Genomic DNA, 24,551 nt, shown 5'->3' with positions numbered 1-24,551 from the left:
TTACATTTTAGTAAGGAGCCCTTATTATTGAAGGTGACGCTCTGTCTCACAAGCTATCTTTTGAGGCACTAGAAGGTGTTTCTTCACTGATCAACACGCCAGGCACCACCGTGATGTTAACATTTTGCCTTTGCGAAAAATTGCATCCCGACCAATACTTCCTAAGCTTGAATATTGAGACAGCAAGTGTTTGAATGAATTGGATGTCAACATATACAACACCTCTAGATTCACAAGGATTGACTGTGAAAGAAATACGGCTTTTACCTTTCTATCCGGATCCATCGGCCGGAATGTAGTGCATTTATTCTGCTATTGACCAGAGTGAAGAACTGAGGTCAGGTCCCACGGAGTTTGTTGAGGGCAGGAAGTAAGAGGAGATACGACAAAAATGGCTAAAGTATGAAATGCGTTTTATGAATACAAACCAATTTTCAAAATATATTAAAATGTCAAAACTTTTCCCATATCATTTTTACACGATATGTAAAAAATTATGAAAATAGAAATAGGCCGAAATTACATGTTGCCTTTGTTCGCCTGTAACTTCCTGAACAGAGTAGAATGCTACTTCTGCTGATTTCGGGCATCTTAAAACGAAAGGCAAAACCCGTATAAAATTGAAATCGGCGGCGACGTTTTCAGAGCACTGTAATTCAATGGTGCTGACATTATAATAACTGAGAGACGAGTTCTTTCGATATAATGACAAAGCCATCATGAAGCGTAGATGCATTCTTTTCCATTGAATATAATGGTATTAAAGGACAAACAAGACAAGGGGAGTTAGCAAACTGACCCGTAACTTGGCTGATATATGATTATGAGAAAGCTCGAAAAGAATGTAAAGTGACTATAAACAAAGATAAGTTTGCCTTCGAGTACAAAACAGGATTACCATAAATGCATGTCGCCTTCCGATGCAGTCTAGATCTTCAAAATAGGAGGCCAAAAATGGAGACTTGTGACTGGTACCTTGCATAACTGCATGGTAATCGATCACGATGAATTAATGCTGAAATTTCATTTCTAATGCTCATTTGATGGTTGTATGTGGAGTTAGTCCTAGTGGTGACCAATAAAGACCCTGCATTCTTTGGAATTGTGCAGTGTTCACCATTTGGATAGTGTCCAACTTGGTAAGAAGATCGCTAACAATGGTTGAAAGGTATCCATCACACTAGTAAAGTCACAGCAATAAATAGACGACAAGGCAACCTTTACAAAATTTGCCAATGTAAGAACTGTAAATCATCTTCCTTCAGTATGAACAATTATGAACAGCAACGAATCCATGCTGCAATTATCCTTTGAAGTTTGAATACAAATACAGCAACAGAATATTATTTAAAAAAAAGCAGTATTTTCAATTGATTATGCATATTCTTCAAGTCGACAAACGTTCTGGTCTGGTGAATCCCAGAATTATAAACTCACCATGGAGGTGGGAATTTCCGGGACGCGTTACTTTACTATAAATATTTTGACCAATAGGAAGCGAGTGACGTGGCACAGCCAGGTAAAATGTAGAGTCTGACGTATATGTATATTAATTAGCACTAGGGGAAACGGTCTGCCAAGGTTAGAAATCCTACAAGTGATAACATGGGAGGTAACGGTAGTACTACAGCAGGTACTGGTAGTGACCCAAATGAACCCTCCAATGGAAACAAAAACCCGCCACGACCTAACCCAAGTCCAAATGTTGACCCTAATGAACCAAAGAAGAATCATGCTCAGCCAAATACAGGTGCGTCTTTTAAAACACCCAGTAAATTTGTGCCTTTTTAACTTACCTTTACCTACTCAATCAGAATAAAACAGCCGGGCACCATTAAGTCATTAAGAACTGTCCCTTAAGCTTTACTTTCTATTACTCATTGCATTAATGTTGAAAATCACCTATTTTTCATTTTTCTACAGAAATTGTTGGCTTCTCCTTGTGTAGTCGCTCAGGTAAGTTGTATCTTAATATCATTGACATTCCGCATTATAAAATATTGTTTTTTCCATTTTTGGAATTTTCTTCCTGCACTTTTGTGACAGTCGTATTTTTCAATTTGCAGGTAATAACTACCGTCGTTAAACGTACGGACTCTTGAAAATAACGCGACATCTAACCATCTCTGTATGTATGTGATTATATATATCAACAATCACTTCGCTTCACGTACGTCTTACAGGACTCACTTCCATTCGATCATTCGTCATATGAACTGGCTCAGATCTCCCCCACTCTATCACAAGATATGTGTATGTATCCCCCACCACCTACTCGTAAAACAAACTCACTGATTTGTTGTTTCTCAGTGAGTTTCCAGACCTTCTAGAGTACAGCAACATCTTAAGTGGTCGTTCCATTATCCTTGGTGACTTAAATGTTCACTATGACTGCCAAAGAAATCCCACCACTCGGAAAGTCATGGATCTTCTCTCCACGTTCAGTCTCACTCAGTCTGTTTCACAACCCACCCAGAGCACACATTTCAGACTGGATTATTCATCAATCTGATGATAATCTGGTTCTCTCTACTTCAGTCTCCTGCGTTATCGGATCACTTCAGCATCATCAGTCATCTCAACGTAGAAATACCACGCCTGACAACCACTTTCATGTCCTCACGTATTAAACTAGCAATCGATCGGACCTCCAAAGATGTTTCTTAACCTCTAAGTGTGAAACCGCCCAAGCTTTCAATTCTCACTTGTTGACCGTCTTGGATAAACATGCTCCAGCTACCAAACGGAAGTTCCAATTTGGAGGCAAGCCAAATGGTTTAATAGTATTGGGGACGGACTCAGAGCTGCAAAACAAAGTCGACGCTGTGCTGACAGATAGTGGTTGAAGACCGGACTGACAATTCATAAACAGTTATACATCCATGTTAAGAAAACTGTGACAAATATCGTTCATGACGCTAAAACTAACTACTACTGTAGCAAAATCAACAACAGTCAATCATGCAAGCAATTGTTCAGTGATATACATGATTTACTTGGTAATTGGAAACCCTCTCCTCTTTCTACCATATACCATGCCATTGATCTCCCTTATCGCTTTTGTGAATATTTTAAAACCATCAGAACAAATCTTGATTATACTAATTCTCCTCCTCCCATTAGTACCGTACCTTGCTTTCATGGAGAAAATCTCAGTCATTTCAAGCCAGTTTCTGATGACGTAGTGAAACGCATCATACTAAAGTCTCCTGCCAAAAATTGTGACAAGCGGTCCAGTGGCTTAACTTCAAGGAAACTCTGTTAAAACGAATTCAGACAGAAACCATAGCGAGGTAATAGCTTTCTATTCAAGCATCGAGAACATTGTCACTTAGGGGAACGTTAATTGAGAAGTGAGAAGAGTAAGGCATCCATTGTTTGCGATGAGATACTTCTTGAAAACCATTAAACTTTACATCTTTGAAACGTGGCTTTTGTTTTGTGACTAACTTCCTCATGAGCAAGTTACAATGATGAAAGTAAAAAACTGCGCAGATAATCGGTAAAAAATTTAGAGTCGAGGTAGACTTTCTTTATTTTTTGCAAAATATTGACATTCAAATGTGGAGAAAATAGACCAAGGACCATCGTTAAGACATGATGACCTTTGAGCAGCACTTCAAGACTCGGTCTGGACTTTTACTCTACTGAACTTACGTTTCATCGTTTATGATACCTGCAATGATTTTGTAATATATATGTTACCTTTCAGTAAAAATGAAGAACTCCAAGCATATTAAGTATAATTTTGCGGCAAACCTCAGTAATTCAGACCAGAGAGTGGTATTAAAATGGATGATAAATGACACAGTCAGACGCTCGTGACCTTTCGTGGCCTGTTACCTATTTCTTGAATAGTGATTGGTTGTATTCCGTTTTGACCCTAATATTCAAATATGCGCCTGTTGAAGTGTTTCGTTTTTTTTCTACTGCATGTTTCTCTAAACCTACTCTAGTTGGTCGAATTTTATGATTTTTCAAAACTCTGGTTCGCACTGATCTTTCAAAAGACAATTTCTGTATGTACATTGATTTCGAAGCCAAAGCCGGTAACATTTAGTTTCATTGTCACTCCATAATCTGAGTTATGATGTGAGCAAAAAGATACAAAATATCAAACGTGACTATCCTTAATCAAGCAAACCAATTACTGTTAAGTCATTTTCCACACTAACCAGTCATGTGATTGTTGAAGAATTTAAAAATTCACATGCGTGTATTCGTTCGACGTAATAAAGTGAAATAAACTTAAATGAACCTGTACGTCTTTACATGAATATCGTGTGTGAGTTGAATCTTAACATCAGATCACATACACTTGAGCCTCTTGGATGGAACAAAATGCATCGATTGGAAGGGATTATCATTTATCTTTCCACAGTTTGGGCCATGTCATATACCTATTTAGTAGGAGTGCTGTGTTTCTGTGGTTGCTACCATGGTTTAACTTTTCCATAAAGAAACTCGACCACATCAGAAAGGGTGACACATACGTCCTAACTATTTACAAGATATTGCAAGGTTTGAATTAGGCGCTAGGGGCAACACTGAAAATCTGAAAGTGTCAGAATCTATTTTCAACTTACTAGATTACTTTGTGGTTACTTAGTGCACAAACATCCTCTAACAGATCTGTCGTTGATCGGTTTTAATCTGTTGATGTGTATTGTAAATATAATTTCATCTCTTTTGTTTTCTAAATTGGTCTGATTCATGATAAACCGTTTCAAAATGCTACATTTTGATATCTTTCCAGAGGGTTTAATTGGAAAAGTTTAGTTTTAGCCACGTTTGATGATAAAGACTTTATTATGTAGCTGGGTGAAGAAAGTTCGCGAATAGGTCGTCCTTAAATGAGGTTTACGTTGGCTTCTGTCCAATGTTTTTCATGTCCACCGTATTGAATGCAGTGCTGCTGCTATATATTCACCCTGCTTTGCATAATTAACACGTAAAGTGATGCCCATAGCAACACCAAACATAATGTCATGCTCCTGAGAGGCTACGCAAGGGGGTTCTGTTTTACATAAGACACGTTGAAGTCCAGTGTTTCACTTTTTTCGTTGCATCGATTGGATGAAAAATAAGAAAAATAAATTCATAGTTTTTACTTTGTCCAGAATTCGCGTATGTAGTAATTATACTTATATCTTGGATATTGGCAATGTGTGAATTTTTGACCGTTAAAAACTACTGTATTACTCTATTGAAATGAATTGTTGGTATTTTTGGCCAGCGTGGTGAGCGGAGCCCAAGTCGCATTTAAATTTTAGGGCATGACGAAAAGGCGACACGATGATAAAAAATGAAAACGTGTGCCTTGTCAAAACTGCAGGTCTATTACAATCCTGTTATTAATCTGTCTGAGTATGTTGAAAATGTTAAAGTTCAAAACTACTCATGTTTTGAACAAACTGTAAATAGTAAAAGCAGAAGTACGTTTTAATTTTATTTACTTTAAAAAGAAGAATACAGCTTCTCCGAAGCGTGGTCATATTTTGGAGTAAAGGCAAAAATAAAAATAGTCATTAGAATGTGCATATTACCGTATTTCAAAAATTCTAACGTTATAACGAATGAGAGATGAGTTCTTTCGTTTTGTTACGAAATTTTCCATGAAGGGCAGATGTGGTGTACTTTGCGTGACTATATATGGTCTTCAGGGACAAACAAGGGAAATTACCTTGCAAACTGACCTACGCTCAAGGTTTTACATATGAATATAAGAATGCTGGAAAAGAAACGAGTGACTCTGAACAATGATTCAGGACATCTGATGTAATATTTCTTTTGAAACATCTATGAACGGCACTAGTGTTAAAATAAATTAAAAATGGCGTAATTAACAGAGTGTTCATTTATGTTAACGGACACTGTTTTTCTGAATCGACGCCTTGTGTTTACAATCCATGAGTATTACAAACAGTGGGGGCAATGATTCTATACATTACATCAAGTGGCTCAAAAGTGAACATAAAGCTAATTTATGTCTTATTTATTAAAAAGCCCCTCCCCTTTCTTTCAGTCTTCGCGAGATGAAATGTAGCGGAAATGATCAATTTTATATCAACCAGCAATTAAACTCTGAACTTATGAGATGTCTTAAATTCAAAGTGGCCACAACATTGTGTGTTTACTTTATGGTCAAGAACGAAATCTCTGGTTTAAAAAAGCGAACCGCCTACAATGTGGTTGCATATAATTGAAAGGTTGGCCGAAAACTGGCCAAGTATTGTTTGTAAATTATAATTAGTGATAGCCAACTTATGATAAAATCACAATCGTAATTGACGTATAATAGAGTGAAAGTGTATTGTTATCGTTTCATAAATATTATAACCTATTGGCGAAAACTAATTCTTTCGCCTGACTTGTAGACTTGTAACCCTCTCATGATATTCCTGCTGTTCGCTTGTGTACGCATACTCTCCAATACAAAGGATAAGCAGACCAAGAAAAGTTGGTGAAGGCCACAGTAAACCATCACATGATTTTTGACTTGCAAATATTTTTCAAATTTGGTGGCATCAAATAGCACGCAAAAAAGTGTGACCAATCACCCTTGCTATGGATTCACCTTATTACCACCTAACTCTGACATGTTCTTTTGTGGTACCAAAACCTAACTGCCCCTATAATTAATGTCTATTGAATGAGCATTCGCAATCTTCATGGCGAAGGGGTTTGGAGCCATGGAAACTAGTAGAGGTCTACAGTGTTATTTTGCAATGTATTTCACCGTCAGTTTGGTATCATTCGCCGTCATGAAAGTTGAAGTCATTTCAGATAATAATGCAGTTGCATTGAATTTTAGTGGGACAGTTCATACCTGGCAATCCTAAAATGATCTTGCCAGTTGAGAATTTCGAGTTCCCTATCAATAGCTCGTCGCGCACGTTCGAGGACAAACATCCGGAATTTAACCAACCAATGGCGTGACATCACGTGACGCGACATAATCTGCCTACCTTTTTTGCGTTACTTCTCGGCATAAATTTTCTAGCAACAGGATCAGGATCGTTGCAGCACTACTGTTGTCGTTTTCTTCGAATTCTCATATTCTGTAAAAAAGTGCGCTTATCGATTCCTCAAAATGGGTGGTTCTTCGAGTACTGATTCGAATGGAGGCAGCGGAAATACTGATACAGGCGGCGACAGATGTGGTAATACTTATGGAAACGAACGACAGCTACAACTAGGTAAATGAATGTATTTCATAAGAAAACATTGTAGGCAATAAAGTGCAGAACTCCAGAATGGCATCTTTACGGCTATGATTTCAGTTTAGATATATATGATATTTGTGAAATCAAAGAGCAACTCTTTGTTAACGTACTGGTACTCTACCAACAAAAAACTATGACAAACCACACATAAATAGCTTGTCCATGTTTAGTCGTGTTAGACTTTTTATAAAACGAAAATGACAATCGGGGAATAAACCATTACATCTTGTATACTTCGCCAGAACTTTCAAGAAAGAGTCAGCACTATCTATTCCCTATTCGACCAAGTAGCCGCAATCTTGAGTGCATCGGTGAGTATATTTTTGTCTCGTAAAAAGTGAAAACAAAATCAATATTTGAGGCACGTTCTATCACTCTGAAATAATAGCTAAGCTATTAAGTTCAATGTCGTGCACAGTCTAGCACATGTTAAAGTTATAATATTTCCAGTTAGTTTTGCCTTTATACAAAATGTACATCCAATATGTAATTATATTCTTTTTAAAACAGGTGACGGTGTTTACTAACCAGGGAATGGAGTGAGATCAGACCAGACTGAGAAAGCATTCACGGTATGTGGTAGTATTTTTTGCTATTTGTTGATTCGGACGTCAAGGTCGTAAATGTAAGAGACAGGTTCAAATTCATGTCACGTTTCCTAAAAATTCACAAAAGTATTATTTGACTGATCTTCTTCCCTGATACATTTTCTTAATTTTTTTGTCAATTTTAGGTGGATCTGATTCATGGCGCCATCGTTTCGAAATTTCACTTCAAGACATCTTTCCGGACAATTCAACTACAGATTTTCACTTTTCACCAAGTGTTATAATCAAGACTTTGTTCTGTTAAGGATTAAAGAAGTGTAACTAAGATAAAGATGATAGTTTCTCTCAAATGGTTTTCGTGTGAAGCATATTCAATGTAGTGATGTTGTGTTTACCCAGTTGATACCTAGCAACACACCACGTGATGTAATGTTGTTTTGAAGCCATGCTACGGTTTTTACCTTCCTTTCCAGTCCAGAATATTGTTTTTCTAAAAAAGAGTACACCACAATTTATAGCATTCAGGCAAAGGACAACGAAAACGCTAATTATGATTGACATCATGGTCTTTAGATGTTGCTGTATTTTAGTAAAAAGCACTTATTATTTATGGTGACGCTATGTGTCACAAGCGACTTCATGGGGCGCTAGAGGGTGTTTATGCACTGATCAACACGCCAGGCATACCGTGTTGTTGACAATTTGTCAACTTCCATCCTACCAAAACATCCTTAGCTTGAATATTAAGAAAGTTAGTGTTTGAATGAATTAAATGTAAGCAAGTACAGCACCTCTCGATTCACAAGGATTGACTAAAATAAACATGGGATTTACCTTCCTATCCAGCCTAGAATACCGTTTTAATGCCATAACTCTACAGGCCGGAGTGTAGAACATTTCTCCTTTTATTTGCCAGAGTGAAGAGCTCAGATCAAGTCGGAAGCAGCTTGTTAAAGCCAGGAAGAGGAGATACGACAAAAATTGCCAGGGTATGAAAAGCGTTTTATGAAAATAAACCAATTTACAAAATATATCAAAGTAATAAAACTATTCCATATTATTTTTACACAATCGGTAATTGTAAAAATGGAAATAAGCCGAAATTGCGTTTATCTTTATTCTTCTGTAACTTCCTATGCAAAGCAGAATGCTCATTCTCGTAATTTTGGGCCTTTTTAAATGAGAGGAAAAAGCCCTATAAAATTAAAATCGACAGTGACGTATTCAGAGCAATGAGATTCAATGATCTGGCGTTATAATGACTGACTGACGAGTTCTTTCAGTGTAATGACAAAGCTGCCATGAAAGGCAGATGCATCGTATTCTGAGTGACTATAATGGCATTGTGGGGCAAATAAGGGGTGCTAGCAAACCGAACTGTTACTAAGCTGACATATGAGCATGAAAAAGCTCGAAAAGAACGTGAATTTGACTATAAACAAAGTTCAGTCTGAATTAAAGTATAAAGCAGCATTACGCTAAATGTGCTTCATACTGTGATGCAGTCTAGATCTTTAGAATAGGAGACTAACAATTTAGAATTTAGCAAGGTACCTTGCTAAATTGCATGGTAGTCGATCACGAGGAATTAATGCTGACAGTATATTTTCATTGCTTATGTAGCAGTTTTATGTGGAGTTAGTAATATTGGTGACAAATAAAGATCACACATTCTTTGACATTGTGCAGTGTTCATCTTATTGATAGTGTACAGCTTTGTGAAAAGCTTGCTAACAATGATTGAAAGCATCCATCAAAGAATTAGAAGACACTCCAAGCTACACATGAACGACAAGGCAACCTTTATAAAACTTGCTAATGTAAGAACTGTTAATCATCTTCCTTCAGTGTCAGCGAATACGAACTGCAGCGAATCAGCGCCTCAATAATCATTTTAAGTTTTAACTTTGAATGAAAAGATCGCAACAGAAAAGTATTTTAAAAAGTAGTGTTTGAATTGATTAAAGCTATTCTTCGAGCTGACAAAAGTTATGGTCCAGTTAATTCCTAAGTCATAAACTCACCATGAAGATGGGAATTCCCAGGACGCATTACATAGCTATAAATATTTTGACTAATGCAAAATGAGTGACGTGACACAACCAGGTTAAATGTAGACGGATATTGTCTGAGATTTGATAACTTCGCAAGATGTAAGATGGGAAATAATGCCGAAGAGCTTATCTTGAAAAGACATACAATGGCGAACAAGAGACGCAAATATGAACAAATACCACTTTAACAATCGTCAGAATCGGCTACAATATCCTTCTCCTCTTCGCAATTCATATTGTTCAGATTAACGTTGGTGTTATACACAAATGACAGTGCAAAAAGTTCTGTTTCAAAAAAAGTTATTTGAATTGTGTAAAATATTTCATATAACAAAATGCAATGTCAAGATCTATCCCGACAAACATTATTGAGCTCTTTACGGTAACAAACAAATTTCAAAGGTAGGTCGTTGCTTGAGAAACTCTTCTTCGCATGGCATGCAAAAAAGTCCTATAATATATACAGCTATTGGCTTATATTATGAACTACGCAAACAGTATTGTAAATGTACTTTTTCAAGATACTAGTAAACATGTGTGATACAGAATGGCTAAACTGGTTTGAACCGGTTCTATGGGTGGGTTTTCCCACAAATGACGTAGTTATTTATAATGCTCCTTAACATTTCACTGGGAGTTCAAAGAATGTAAGGTCGATTCTGTTTTCACACACGTACCATGACTTGAACGATAATTTAAAAGACATAAATGGCTCGGTTTTTCAGTTTCAACAAGATGAAAACAAAGACGACCTGAAATGTCATTTCTGTTTCAATTTCATTTTTACTCGGCTAACATAAAACATTGGTCCTCAGATACGCCGTCATTTGATTCACTTGTACGCTATAACAATACAGTTAACAAATTTAGTGGAGTGGTTTATTCGACAAGCTGAATACCATGTATAGCAATAAGCGCAGGGGAGTTTAGCAATTAGTGCAGTTGACAAGAAAGAAAAATCGTGAAAAAATTACAGCTTCTGCAAGTTACAGCGCCTGAATTTCAAGGTATGATTACTTGAAATAAATGAGAAGAGAAAATGTAACTTTGCATAATTATTATTGGAAATGAAGACGCACGACGTGACGTCATGGGTTTACCTTCCTGTCCAGTCCAAGGTTCCACTTTTTTCAAAGGCAGTCGACAGGGAATTTTAGATCGTGCTCTACCATAATTTAGAGAATTATGGGGGCAAGGGGAACAAATACCCCTATTCATGGTTGATTTCGTATTCAGGAATTGTAACAGTTGAGTAATGATCACTTGTTTTTCATGGTGACGCTATGTCATACAAGAGCCCTCCTGCAGCGTTTGACAGAAAAGCCATGTGCTTACGTATCTCGAATACAAGAATGCGCGTATAAGTGCAGCTATCACCTCTCCAGTCCAAAGGATTGGCTGTCGAAGACACAAGTCTACTTAAATACAACAACTCCATCGGCTGGAATGAAGTTTGTTGTTTGCGTTATTGGCCAGCTAATGGCAAAGTAAAATAAAGGGCAGATGCTGCGTACTTTGAGAGACTTATGGTATTAAAGGACAAACAAGGCAACCTGGCAAACTAACCCGTTACTAAGCTGACACATGAACATGGGAAAGCATGAAATGTACATACAGTGGCTATAAACACAGATTGTTTGTTTCAGCGTACAAAACAGCTTCAAGCTTCTTGCAAGAGCGTGAAAGTACTAAATGTACTTCACATCACAATGCCTTCTAAATCTTCAAGATAGTCAACCAAAGTCTAAGATTGTTGCTGATACCCTGTGTAACTGAATTGTAACCGATCACGAGCAATTAATGCAGACATTCCATTGTCCTCGCTCATGCGACAGTTTTATGAGAAATTAGTCATACTAGTGCCCAAGAAGGTCCCTGCCATTGTGCAATGTTCACCATCTGGACAGGGTCAATCATTGTACCAGGCATGCTAACAATGGTTGGATGCTATCCATCAAAGAACTAAAGATACGCCAAACCTTAAATAGACGACAAAAGTGACCATAAAAAGACTTGCCGATGATTGTAAGAGCAATAACTACAGCAAGGCATTGTTCTACACTGTCAGACAATATGAGCTGCAACAAACAAGGTGTCAACGATCATTTTAGTTTAACTTTTAGTTTAAGCGCTACAAAAGAATATTTATGTAAAAAGTAGCTTTATAATTAATTACGTCTACTGTTAAGTTGACAAACCTTCTTGTTTAGCTAATCGCTGAGTCATAAAATCACCATGGAGATGGGAATTTATATGACGGGTTCAGTTACTATAAATATTTCGACCAATAGGAAACGAGTGACGTGGCACAACCAGGTAAAATGTAGATGTACATCGTCTGAGATATTTTGTTGGTGTTATTTGAAAAGTCAACTTTCGAGCGCCAGCAGTACTAAGGGAAAGACTCTGCTTAGTTGGAAGTCTTGAAAGTATTAAAATGGGAGGTTGTCTTGACACAAATGAAGGCAGAAGCAGAGATGATACGTACACACCACGACCGAACCCAAATCCAAATATTGACTATAATGAACCGAAAAGGAATTATTCAAAGCCAAATACAGGTGCGTCTCAAACAAAAACGGTATATTTGTTGAAGAATATTATTAAAAGAAATTGTTGACACACGTTTATCGTCCGCAGTGAGAGGTAGTCACAGATTACTGTCTATACACATCCAATGTGTAACTCTACATTAGGGTGTACGGTGATTTCTACGCAGTCGTATGTTGAGAAGGCTGGCAATCTGTACTGTCAGGGATTGAGATTTTTAAATACGGTAATAAACACTAATTAACCATCTAATAAACTTTTGACCTTATCTGAACCAACTTATTCAGAAAAAGAGGGCTGGACACACATTAAGTAATTCGAACTGTCCCATAAGCTTTAGTTGCTATTACACATTGAATACGTTTAAGTTGACATTCGTCTATCTTACATTTTTTGCAGAAATTAATCATTTCTCCTTGTCTGGTTGCGAATTATACGATAGCGGAGGTGAGTTTCACCTTATTATCATTGAAGCTCTGCATTCAAGAAAATTAGTCTTTTTCCGTTTTTCGAAGTCACTTACTGCACTAAAGTTATATCTTCTTAATTTTACAGGAAATTACTATCGTCGTTAAACCGACGGACACTTGAACATCACGTGACATCCAACCATCTATGTATGTAAGTACCATTTCATTGCAATATTTATTAACATCGTCATCACAAGACAGTTGGGGACATTCGATTTAAGAAAGTGTGGATGCAAGTCTGATATGTAAACTTAGTATGCTGACGTCATATATAACAAGCGGCCATGTTGTTTCATTACGTCAAGAAAACTTTGTTCACACGATTTCAGTAATGAAAAATGACGAGGAAATACAAGCTTCCTTTCAAATATGTAGATGGATGTCACTCGAGTGAAAGTTAATTATAAATAAAAAGATTCAGGGGATCAATTTTTGATATGGGATTCTTCTTGAAAACCATCCAACTTTATATCTGTGAAAAATGACTTATGTCCGGAATGTATTTGAACTTGCTTTCCATTCTACCGTTTACTTTTCAGGAAACAATTTTTCGCTAAACATAGACACTTCAACATGACAGAGAATAGTCCATGGACCATCGCCCCAACATGATGGCTCATCGGTAACATTTGAAGACTGGATGTGGACTTTAACTGTAACCACAATTGTGGCACCGGAACTGACGATCAATATTAACAGTTGTACTTGAGTTACATGATTTAGTTCTGTGATGGAGATGGCGTATTCTCTTTGCTTTTGACGACGTTGAAACCATACATAGACATTCAGCTAGTCCATACACTTTTAAAACAATAGACAACATACAGTTGAGATTATGTCAAAGGTTAAGAGTACATTCCAAAAGTTTTGTATATTTTTTTTATTTAGCAAATATTTCATTCTTGTCAGTAGAATACTATAGCCAGTCATAGATCAGCTGTCGCCAGCGTTATGGTAATGTTTTCCAACAAAAAATCAAAGAATATTCATTACTTTTTCGAATACTGTCTAGAAAATGTGATATGTAGAATGTGTACAAATCGTTTATATATGTAACTTTACACATATCAGATCTATCGTTTCGAAACAAATATAATTAAAATAGTTTGTATGTATCGTATGTGATTATATGTCCGTATCTATAACCTCAAACTATTAACAGAAAATTTGTAGTGTTGAGTAATGTTCATTTTTGAGTACTGAATTTGTTAGATAGAGCTCGTAAACGCAGTTAAATAACACGTACACTTAATTTAATTTAATCTAACCTTTGCATTTGTCACGCAATGTCAATTCGTATGATTCCTGTATGGTTTTGTAATATCTGTTACGTTTCACTAAATGTAAAGATCTTCAAGTATATTAAGTACAATTTTGCAGTAAACCGCAAAATTTTCTTAGAAAAATTTTCATGAGAAATGCTTGCGGATTGGACCATAGAGTAATGTTGAAATGGATGATAAATGATCCAGTCAGACCTTCCTGACAGCTTCCGTGGCCTGTGACCTATTGTTTGAATAGTGATTGGCTGGATTCCGTTCTGACCCGAATATTCAAATACGTTTTCCTCTTACCTACTCCAGTAGGTCGAACTTTACGGTTTTTCAAACTTAAGCAAAGCTCTGATTCGCAATGTTTTTTAAATAGACAATGCTTGTATGTAAATCGATTTCAAAGCCCAAACCGCTAACCCACAATTCTATTTTTGCTCCATAATCCGAGTTATGATGTAAAAAAAATGTATGACTGTCCCACGTCCAAGCAAACCAAGTTCTGTTAAGTAATTTTACCACACTTACAAGTCTTCTGATTTTTAACTAATTTAAATATTCACATGCCTTTACTCCTTCGATGTCATAAAATGAAATAAACGTATATGGACCTGTACATCTTTATTTGAATGTCATGTGTGAATTGTATCTCAACATTAGATCAACACACTTGAGGCTCACACTTGGAACGATATACAACGGTTGGCATGGATTCCCCTTTATCTCTCCGCAGTTTAGGCCATTTTGTATTCTTATGTAGTAGAAGTGCTGTTGCTGTGGTTGTTACCATGGTGTAACTGTTCAATAATGAATCTCGGGCGCATCAGGAAGGATGATATCTAAGGCCTAACTATTTACAAGACATTGCAGTTTGAATAAGACGTTGAGGGAACATTTAAACTTTCAAAGTGTCGGAATCTAGTTTGCAACTTACTAGATTACCTTATGGTCAATTACTGCATGCACAGACTTCCCCTAACAGACCCAGTGTTCCCAAGTTAATCTGTCGATGTGTATTGCATATATCAGCTCAGCTATTTAATTTAAATTTGTAAATTGTTCTAATTCATGATGAAATCGTTTCAAAACGCAATATATTTAGATATCTTTCCATGGGGTTAAATTGGAAAAGTTTACCTTCAGCCACGTTTGATCATAAAGACTTTATTCTGCAGTAGGATGGAGAAATATAGCAAATACGTTACACTAAAATGAGGATAATGTTGGCCACTGTCCAAATTGGTTTTCATGTCAAGCGTATTGAATGCAGTACTGCTGCTATTTGTTCACCCTGCTTTGTATAATTAACATATGAAGTGATGCTCATGGCAACACACAACGTGATGCCATGCTCCTAAGAGGCCGCGTAAGGAATTTCTTTAACAAAAGACACGTCGAAGGCAAATATATCACTTCTATTTTTCATTGCATACATTAGATAATTTGCACTTCATTAGGTGACAAATGTGAAAAATAAGTTAAATTTTGTTACTTTGTCCTGGACTCGCATATGAACGAATAATACTTTTATATTGGATAATGGTGATGAGTGAATGTACATGACCAACTCTACTGAAAGGAATTGGCTGTTAGAGGTACACGTCTTTCAAATGCAAAAATCAATGACGTGTGCTCGTTCGGTTTTTGGCCAGCGTGTTGAGCCAAGGTCTAGTCGCATTTAAGTTTTAGGGGGTGACGAAAATGGGACACGATAAAAAGGAAACGTAATTACCTGCCTTGTCAAAGCAGCTGGTTTATTATATTCCTGTTATGAGTGTGTCTGAGTCGGTGAAAAATGTTAAAGTTCAAAAAGTACACACTATTTTTTGAATAAACTGTAAATAGTAAAAGTAAAAATACGTTTAAATTTTATTTTTATTGTCAGTCACTTTGCAAACTTTTACAGCTTCTCTGAAGTGAATATTATAACTAATGAGAGACGATTTCTTTCGCTTTGATACGAAAGTTCACATGAAGGGCAGATGTGGTGTAGTTTGTGTGACTATATATGGTCTTAAGGGACAAACAAGGGAAATTACCTTGCAAGCTGGCCTCTGCTCAAGGTTTTACATATGAATATAAGAATGCTGGAAAAAAAACGAGTGACTATGAACAATGATTTATTTGTTATTAGACTACAATGCAACATCGATTAATGCTACATTTCGCCATGCAGTCTTAATCTTCAACAGAAGAAACCATGAATTCATAAATTGTGCCTTTCTGAACTACATTGCAGTACAGCACAAGGAATTAACTCTGGTATCTCAATTTTTGTTTACATAAGGCAGTTTTATGGTCAGGTCAACTTCAGACAATAGTTTCATTGTACCAACTGTGGTTAGTTTTGCCAACGTGGCAAACTATCACAATCACTAATGCTATTGGAAAATTTGCAAAATGCCTTATGTTCAAAAAGTACAACTGGAATCTCCCATCTAAAGTTTAATTTTCCAGTATTCGTCTATAAAGGAGAACCAAGTCTTTAGCATCGTATGTCTGAAAATACCCTACATCTCTTCACCCACACAAAGATGAAAAGATAGAACATGTTTCCATCAAGTGGGAGAGTGGCTTCGTTCTATTCACTTGTTCGGTCACACGTACTTGGCAAACGATAACTGTTATTTGTGCTATACGCAGCCATTACTCAATAATAGTTTACAGTAAGACGTTGCCCTGTTAATTTGGTAATCTTACTTTACCACTGGTATATTCAGCCACTATTAGTCAATGCCGTCTCTCTATTGGTCAAAGTTGTCCTACCCCTATTGTCCTTGAACACCGTGTACCCAACATGACATAAAGTTCTACAGAAATGGCATATTCTCAACTCGTTTTACGAAGTTAATTAATTACGGATCGGTTTGTCACATCAAAGGCATTTGTATCAAACTATGACAATAAGAAATACATCATTTTGAACTACGAGCAAATAACTGCAATATGTTATTATACGTTTTCCGGTGGTTGGCTGACGTCCAAATGCAGCACACCCATATATTTCAGTTATTTTGCATTTCGCTATAAGACATCACGTGACATTTTCGCACTTATAACTGCTACGTCAGACCCGTCGAGAGTATTCGATCGACCATTCTTTAACATTCAAACTCATCCTCATCCCCCTGTAAGTTAAATAAAATGGGTAATGGAGGCAGTTGCGACGACAATGAACCATCACCACCAAGTGATCCTGACAACGGCGGCGGTTCCAATACTGACGGAAACGAGAGACAGCACATTCTAGGTTGGTATACCAGAGTAAAGTTCTCAAAGCATTTTCTGTGGTCACAAGTTGAGTCATGATTTTCCGAAAACATATTTGCCAAATTATTTAAGCTTACATAAAACTTATGCAACTTATGAGATAAATAACAACACAGCCCATGTTAAATTTTTAGACTGTGCTTATATCGAACAAATCGCAGTAACAAGACCGGTTTTATTTACAGTTGAATCAAACCAGAGTCTCCGCACCCGACTGGTAACAGCAAACTTTGTTTCAACAGGTATATGTAACTTATTTCGAGTCTTATGTAGGGGATGGTGATTAAATTAATCTATATAGGGTGTCACTCGACAAGTATGGCATTCTGGAAATATAAAAAATATACGACTTGGCTTCCTGACGCTTACCGTTCAGAAATTGCCGATTAAAGCCTTCTGAAGTAATTTTTGCGTTGGGTTTGATTAGATTTCACTGAATATATCGTCGATTACGTCACCGAAATATCCATCTATCACAGATACAATATGTTACTATATGCGTTGACATAAGTAACATTCCAACAAACCAAAAGAACCTCTTCATAAAATAACACGTTTCGTAATTCGTAGTAAACATTCAAAATTCGCTTACTATTAAAACATAAATGGTTTATTGGCGTGGGTTATTTTGTTTATATTCTTTGTACTCAGCAACCACAAAGAGAGATACATTCTGATTTATTTTACAGGAGTATTACCACTTTCTTATTTTATTAGAAAATACGTTATTTGATATGTTAGGAAAACTAAAATCAGTACATCGTAGTTCTCATGATTTTTTGCTTTGTTTTCCATTTTGTAGGTGGACCTAGCTGAGTGATTTGGCCATAACGTCAGAGATGTTACTGGAGAGAATTTCGTCTGTCAAGTTTACCCGCTTCTTCAACTCTTTACTATAGCTGGACATTTATGTTTCTTAGGAAATTGCTGAACCACGAAAGTTATCGGAGAACTGTTTAATGAGAATTTTTAAGAACAGATTTGTATTTGTTGAAAAAACCATTGTCTGATTTTTTTCTACACACACTTTACAGCCTTGTTTTTGTTCGTCGTTCATTCCAGCTGCAAATTTTGATGATAAGCGTTGCACTGTATGAACATTGATTGGCAAAGTGAAAAAGTAAATGTTTGTGTGACATATGAAAATACATATTAGTAAATAAAAATAAAATGAATTGATTCGACATTAGTTCACCATCGTGGTTGTCTGAAACGTTGGAGTTAAAATATTCATCCTACTCAAATACTATTGTGGTGTTTATCATACCGATAGCCACAAAAGGTTGTAATTTATATGCCATTGTGAGGTGTTCACGATCTGGACAGGATCCAACATAGTGTAAGGTTCGGTGACAATGGTTGAATTATGTCAACGAAAGAGTTTGAGATGGTCTTGACAATAAGTTAGACTTTTCCATGTGTACATAAGGCATGCATACTATACAGTATCCCCATCCTTAATAACATAGACATCAAAGAACTAACACCACTCTAGACTAAGATACACTCTACAGCTATGAAATGTTGGAGTTACAAATTTCTGTCACTATTGCTAGAGACAGTCCCATCTGGAAATACCTTAAATCATATGCATTTCCCAAAAGATAACTAAAGCAACAATGTGGTTGCTTTATGCATATTACAAAGCTCTTCAGGAAACTTGCAAGTCGAACCTGAACATCCTCTACCCTTGAAAATTAATCGCAATCATACCAATCAATAATCCAATAACACTAGGTCAGAATTTGTAAGACAATAGTTGTAAACATAGACACAAAACAGCACAGAACAGACAGTAAATAGACGGTACACAAACAAAGTCAAATTCATGAAAGAAAGATATATGGACCTCTGGCCAAAAGACCAAGAAGTGATGTCAAGTGTTTCGAAAATAGTAAGCGCATCCTACCCCACATGTGGCACCCGCCATATATCAATCTGTAAGTCAGATAGGTAGTGGTCACTAACTAAGGCCCCATGTCACCGATGCCATCAGTGATCATTTGTCGAAGAAAGATATTGTATTTATCTACCAGCTTGCGATACCTGCCAAAAAAACGTTTGAATGAAAAGACAAGTCTTGCTCTGGTGTAACCTTGATTTAACAGTTTGTTAGAGAGATGGCCATGTCTCTCTACAAAATCACCATATGAATTGCATGCTCTTGCATATCGAATAAGCTGGGAAATGATACCCCATAAGCAGGTGAGAGTGGAATATTACTGATGAGGTGTGGAAAATTAATTATACTAAAGTTGAAATCATCTCTCTTGTCATATAGCCTAGTAGAAAGGTGACCATTAGAGTCAAATTCAAGTGAAATGTCCAGATATGAAGCAGAAGAGGCCGTTTCTGTAGTTTCTTTAATCTCCAATTCTGCAGGATAAATCATAGCGAGATATTTACTGAATCAGAGTTATTCAATGAAATAACATCGTCTATTACGATTCATGGACCGTGTTCTTGGAAAACAGTCCTCAACACACTGATGTAGTGTTCATCAAATCTCCGCGATTTAAGCTTACATTTGGAAGACAGTATGACAGGAGAGATGTTCACAGAGCCATGAAAATGTAAAGATAAACGGAAACACAAGGGACTGTAATGACAGAACACAGCATTATTATAGAGTACAGTAAGCGATGGCGACGACATAGCATTTGCGAATGAAACTATTCTCTTAGTTTGTTTGGCGTCAATAAAACGTTTTCCACAATTTGCACACCAACCTGCGGCCCCGTACATAGTAATTGTAGTAAGTAAATGTGAGAAAGAATGTAAAAAGCGAAAAATTACAGCAAGAAAATTACCTTTGCTAAGAAGACTGCGCTTCGTACTCGTGTTGTCGCAGCAGTTGTGTTTAAGGCGCGAACACTGCGTAGCAACACGTATCTATGTTCACGTGTTTGTAATAAATACTATCCACCTGGAAACGCAACGCCCGTGGCTTGGACAAGTGTGGTCAAAGTATGAATGTCAATATCAGACATTTGCCAGAGTCTGCGGCTTTGAAGGAAGGGGAAACTGGAATGTCAATCAATATGCCGCATACCTTGAAATTTTTCATCGTGTTTCGCTTCTCCTACTCCTACTGTTTTACGGTCTTTACAATGAGACATGCACAGTAAGTTCATCGCATAAAACCTTTGTTATCAAGTCTTATATAGGATCTTATGGACAAGAACGAAAATAGGCATAACAGAAAAAGGTGAGGACTCTGGTCTTATTATTATTATTTGAAGTGGATATGACTGTCATAGGACTGAACGTTTTCTATTGGTTGGCTCCCGTCCAGATCATGTGACACTTTCACTGTGATGAGCTGCACTGGTCCGCCATATTTTACCGAAATCATTCGCCCAGCCGCGTTTTAGATTAAACCTCTACAAGACACAGTTTGTCAGTCCTGCTTCACTTCCTACGCCTTACTAAAATGGGTGGTTGGTTCAGTTCAGACAGCAACGAAGGAAAGGGAAGTTCGTCCGGCAGTAGCAGTGGCTCCGGTTCAAATACTGACTCAAATGAGAGACAACAAAGCCCAGGTTGGTTTTTTTTCCAGAACGTACCCAATTCAGTTCATGTAGTCACATACTTATCTTTCAAACAAGCAGTCAACAATGAGAGGGTTCTGCAATAGACGGTTGATAATTTTGCAAAGAAAATTGCTCGCCATGACATCAAATCCGATGACTTATTATGTGACTATTTATGGTGACAGAGTAACTTGTGGTTTTCATGCGACCACCAAATGCATGGCTCTAACGACGGTACACCACGCTTTTGGCAAGGTCGTAACATCTATGGCCGTCAGGGAGACAACAATTAATATCATATACAATCTTTTGCAGATGTACTTAGCCCATCAAGCAACAATGTATTGCGTTTGACGGTTACCAACCATCTTTGCCCAACAAGTGAGTATCATATCAATGTCATTTTCGGAAAAGTAGAAATTGCACATGCACGCATGATCGTCTCCGTGAATATGAAAGTCAATAAACACAAACATCGATTGCTGTACACTAATCTTTTTGAAACCTTTGTTTGATGACGATTGCAAGCTAGCATATTTTAACTTTCGTTTGTACCATTATCATTACAAAAATATCATGTCACGTTATGCCATTAATGTATCATCACAAAAACTTAGTGTCTAACTACGTGCCATTAATGTCACCAATGTCACATCCGGCGGAAATTTCAATCATTACAGGTAACAGCATGCGATAGCTGACAAGAGCGGCCAAACAACATCAACATCGACAACAGGTAGGTATCTCTTACAAGTTAGTAAATGAGACAGAGAATAATTTTTAAATGTTGATCATCAAAACCGGTTGTATTATGTTCACAAATTAAACAATACACAGGCTTAAGTAAATATTTCCCTATTGGTGTTTTTCGAAAGCTCGGCACTGCTTCAAGTTTTTCTGCTTCAAGTGATTTGTTTTGACATAAATACATGTTTGGCCGCTCTTAAATACAGAAAGGATTGTGACACTTCGAATATTTGATGTGCCAGTTTCTTACTTTATTTCTCTTTTGTAGGTCGACGTTGCGGAGTTGCGTCCAAAGTTCAGCAAACCATCAAGTACACAATTTAAAATTTGCTCGGTTATGTAGCTTTTTGACGTTTGTCAACATAGTTTGCTTTCTCTGTTTAAGTTACTTTGCAGTTGCCAAAACCCCCAAGTTCTAGAGTACAAAAATCGAATACTTATCAAATGCTGCATCTGTTTGCCACGTAATTGTTTAGCGTCAAACGCGCTGATATATTTCTGTTTATCCATTCTTCCAGTCCTTGAAGTACGTTGATTTATCTTTCCTTACTTGTATTTCGCTTTTGAAATTGTACCGCTTTTTGAAAATGATATATTTTTAAATGTTGAAATTTTGCCAACAAAAGATGTAGTGAAATAAAATGATAAATGATCATTATATGATCATATGAACATTGTAAATATGGATTCGGTTGTCTCTTTGTTGACGTCTGTGGTATTGTACCTCTCTTATTGTATTCAGATTTCTCGTATTCACCTCATTATCAGAACATGTTCGCCTCGACAGGGGGAGGGGTAGTAGGTGACGCTGGACACCTTGAGGGGGACCCTCATTTCTTAAAGTTGTGCGGTTTCCCCCATGTGGACTGGGTTGATCATGGCGAATGAGTTGTGTCAACCGAATAATGCGTGCGGTACATTTCACTCGAAAGTAAAGGTATATCAACGCCAACTACATTAATCCTGTATCCGTCTAAACACGTTCAAATTAGACATGAATGTTCTCTCGTTGTAAGTACGTGTATGTCCTTGTGTAAAAATTAAAACGAAAGAAGTTAAAGTATTTTGCCATGATGTCTATGGGCTAAAAACTCTTGAAATCTGTCATCGATTGGCCCATTTGCTTAACGGATACAATTTAACGTGTCTAATTTTGACATGTGTCAGTCATACTGTCCTGAAGGTAAATAAGGTTTAATCTCGTGAATAGATGAGCATGTCCACATTAGCAGTTTCTTGACATTGTCTGTGGAACATGATTCCGTGTCTGGGGTCAATTTTACGTTTTTATTGGTTTCTCACCATCTTGGGCCAAGTACAGTAAATGACAGGTGCTGTGAAGTTGTAGTTACCAATAATTCACACTAAGCTACAAATGTCAAGACAGTAAAAAAATATTGCCATGCAATATTTTTTGTGGGTTGGTAGGGGAATTCCCCCCTCCAAGTTGGCCAATGAAGGAAAAGAACATGCATTGGTCCGTAATACTTGCATATGCAGGCAATAACAATAAGACCAGCGTTCTCTTTTCTGTTATTCACACTTTGGGAAATCCCTGGTTTCTGAGCCAATCAGATTTCTCCTCATACTCCATGTCCTTACATAGGTCACATACATATAATTTGGCAGCTATATAGAGAGAGGTGATTTGTAAAAAAATGTAAATTGGTGACTGCTTCAACAAGAAAAAGTCTCTCCCCAATCCTGTTTCACCTCCTCGCTACATTACAATGGGTGGCTGTAGTAGTTCTGATAGCAACGAAGGCTGTGGCTGTGGCTGTGGTAGGAACGGCGGCTGGGGTTCATGTACGGACTCAAATGAAAGACAATTAGTACTTGGTAAGTATAATTCAAAACAATTTCTCAAGCACGTCATTGGTCTCATATACAATTTCCAAATACTTCATCAGCAGTTACAATTTGGACATGGAATTATCATTAGTTTGTTAACCATAATTTCGTGAATAAATTGCTTTTATTGACGTGAATCCATGTGACAAACGTTTGACACACTTAAAAAGAGCCATCTTGAAAAAACCAATCGGTATAATCAATATGCCTTCTTTTGCAGATTTGTCTGGCCAATCCAGCAACTATGTATCGCACCTGACGGGTATCGGCCAGCTTCTGACCTCAAGTAAGTAAATAAATATCAATGTCAAGGTTGGAAAAGTAGCAATTCTTCCCGCTTCCCCTTAATAGTGAAAATTACCACTAGATGTACAGACTCGATTGCTCTCCAGTCCAATATCTTTCCGAAATGTATGTCTATAATAAATACAAGTGAATGTATTTCTAGAATGATTTGTACTGTGGTGTTCACAATCATGTAACCTTATATTGTAATCTATCATCATCACATGTCTCTCAAATGTATATCTATTTCAGGTGACAGTGTGAGTTAGCTGAACGGATCAGTCATACGACATGAACTTTAAACTTATATCAAGATTGGTAGTAATTCGTGAATTAAACGCCAGGCAGAAGGACGTGAACATTCTTCCCTATACGTATAAAAAGAAAAGATTGTTTACTGTCGAACGCATATATTGTAACTTTCGATTTGACACTGTATATCAATTTGATTGTATGTTGATTTAAGCTTATCTGTGTTTCACTTTGGACGTTAGAATATTATTTGGAAACTTCACAATGTTGGCAACAGAATTGTAATCAAATAAAACTGATGATATGAATCATAAAACGGTGCCTCAATTGTCTTTGTGTTGAAGTCAGTGGTGTGTGTGTGCCTATGTGATGCCGTATGTTGTGGGTTCGAATCCGATTGAAAACTATCCGTATTATTTAGTACATGGTTCCCATATTCGCCCCGTCATTAGCATAATCGTTGCCATGCACGTAGGTCGTGCCCAGATGGCAAC

General features: G+C 37.0%; 4 long non-coding RNA genes across 4 annotated transcripts in view; 3 read left to right on the top strand and 1 right to left on the bottom strand.

Annotated features, from left to right (window-relative positions):
* Positions 1 to 24,551, bottom strand: part of LOC139119212 (uncharacterized) — an 83,605-nt gene that overhangs the window by 18,060 nt on the left and 40,994 nt on the right. The gene's annotated exons all lie outside the window — the stretch shown is intronic.
* On the top strand, positions 1,147 to 14,743 carry LOC139119209 (uncharacterized). The gene is made up of 9 exons (XR_011548866.1): positions 1,147 to 1,750; positions 1,924 to 1,956; positions 2,067 to 7,199; positions 7,469 to 7,537; positions 7,737 to 7,798; positions 7,960 to 12,389; positions 12,778 to 12,825; positions 12,934 to 12,999; positions 13,388 to 14,743. It is a non-coding gene; the product is annotated as an uncharacterized lncRNA (long non-coding RNA).
* LOC139119204 (uncharacterized) lies at positions 17,189 to 22,350 on the top strand. The gene is made up of 7 exons (XR_011548864.1): positions 17,189 to 17,369; positions 17,575 to 17,631; positions 18,192 to 19,055; positions 20,137 to 20,931; positions 21,238 to 21,303; positions 21,603 to 21,658; positions 21,938 to 22,350. It is a non-coding gene; the product is annotated as an uncharacterized lncRNA (long non-coding RNA).
* Positions 23,316 to 24,373, top strand: LOC139119205 (uncharacterized). The gene is made up of 3 exons (XR_011548865.1): positions 23,316 to 23,508; positions 23,741 to 23,806; positions 24,058 to 24,373. It is a non-coding gene; the product is annotated as an uncharacterized lncRNA (long non-coding RNA).

The sequence above is a fragment of the Ptychodera flava genome, chromosome 19, assembly GCF_041260155.1.
Source record: "Ptychodera flava strain L36383 chromosome 19, AS_Pfla_20210202, whole genome shotgun sequence".
In the NCBI taxonomy this organism is placed as follows: domain Eukaryota; kingdom Metazoa; phylum Hemichordata; class Enteropneusta; family Ptychoderidae; genus Ptychodera; species Ptychodera flava.
The sequence above is the reverse complement of the archived record's forward strand: the minus strand, read 5'-3'. Positions and strand labels throughout refer to the sequence as shown.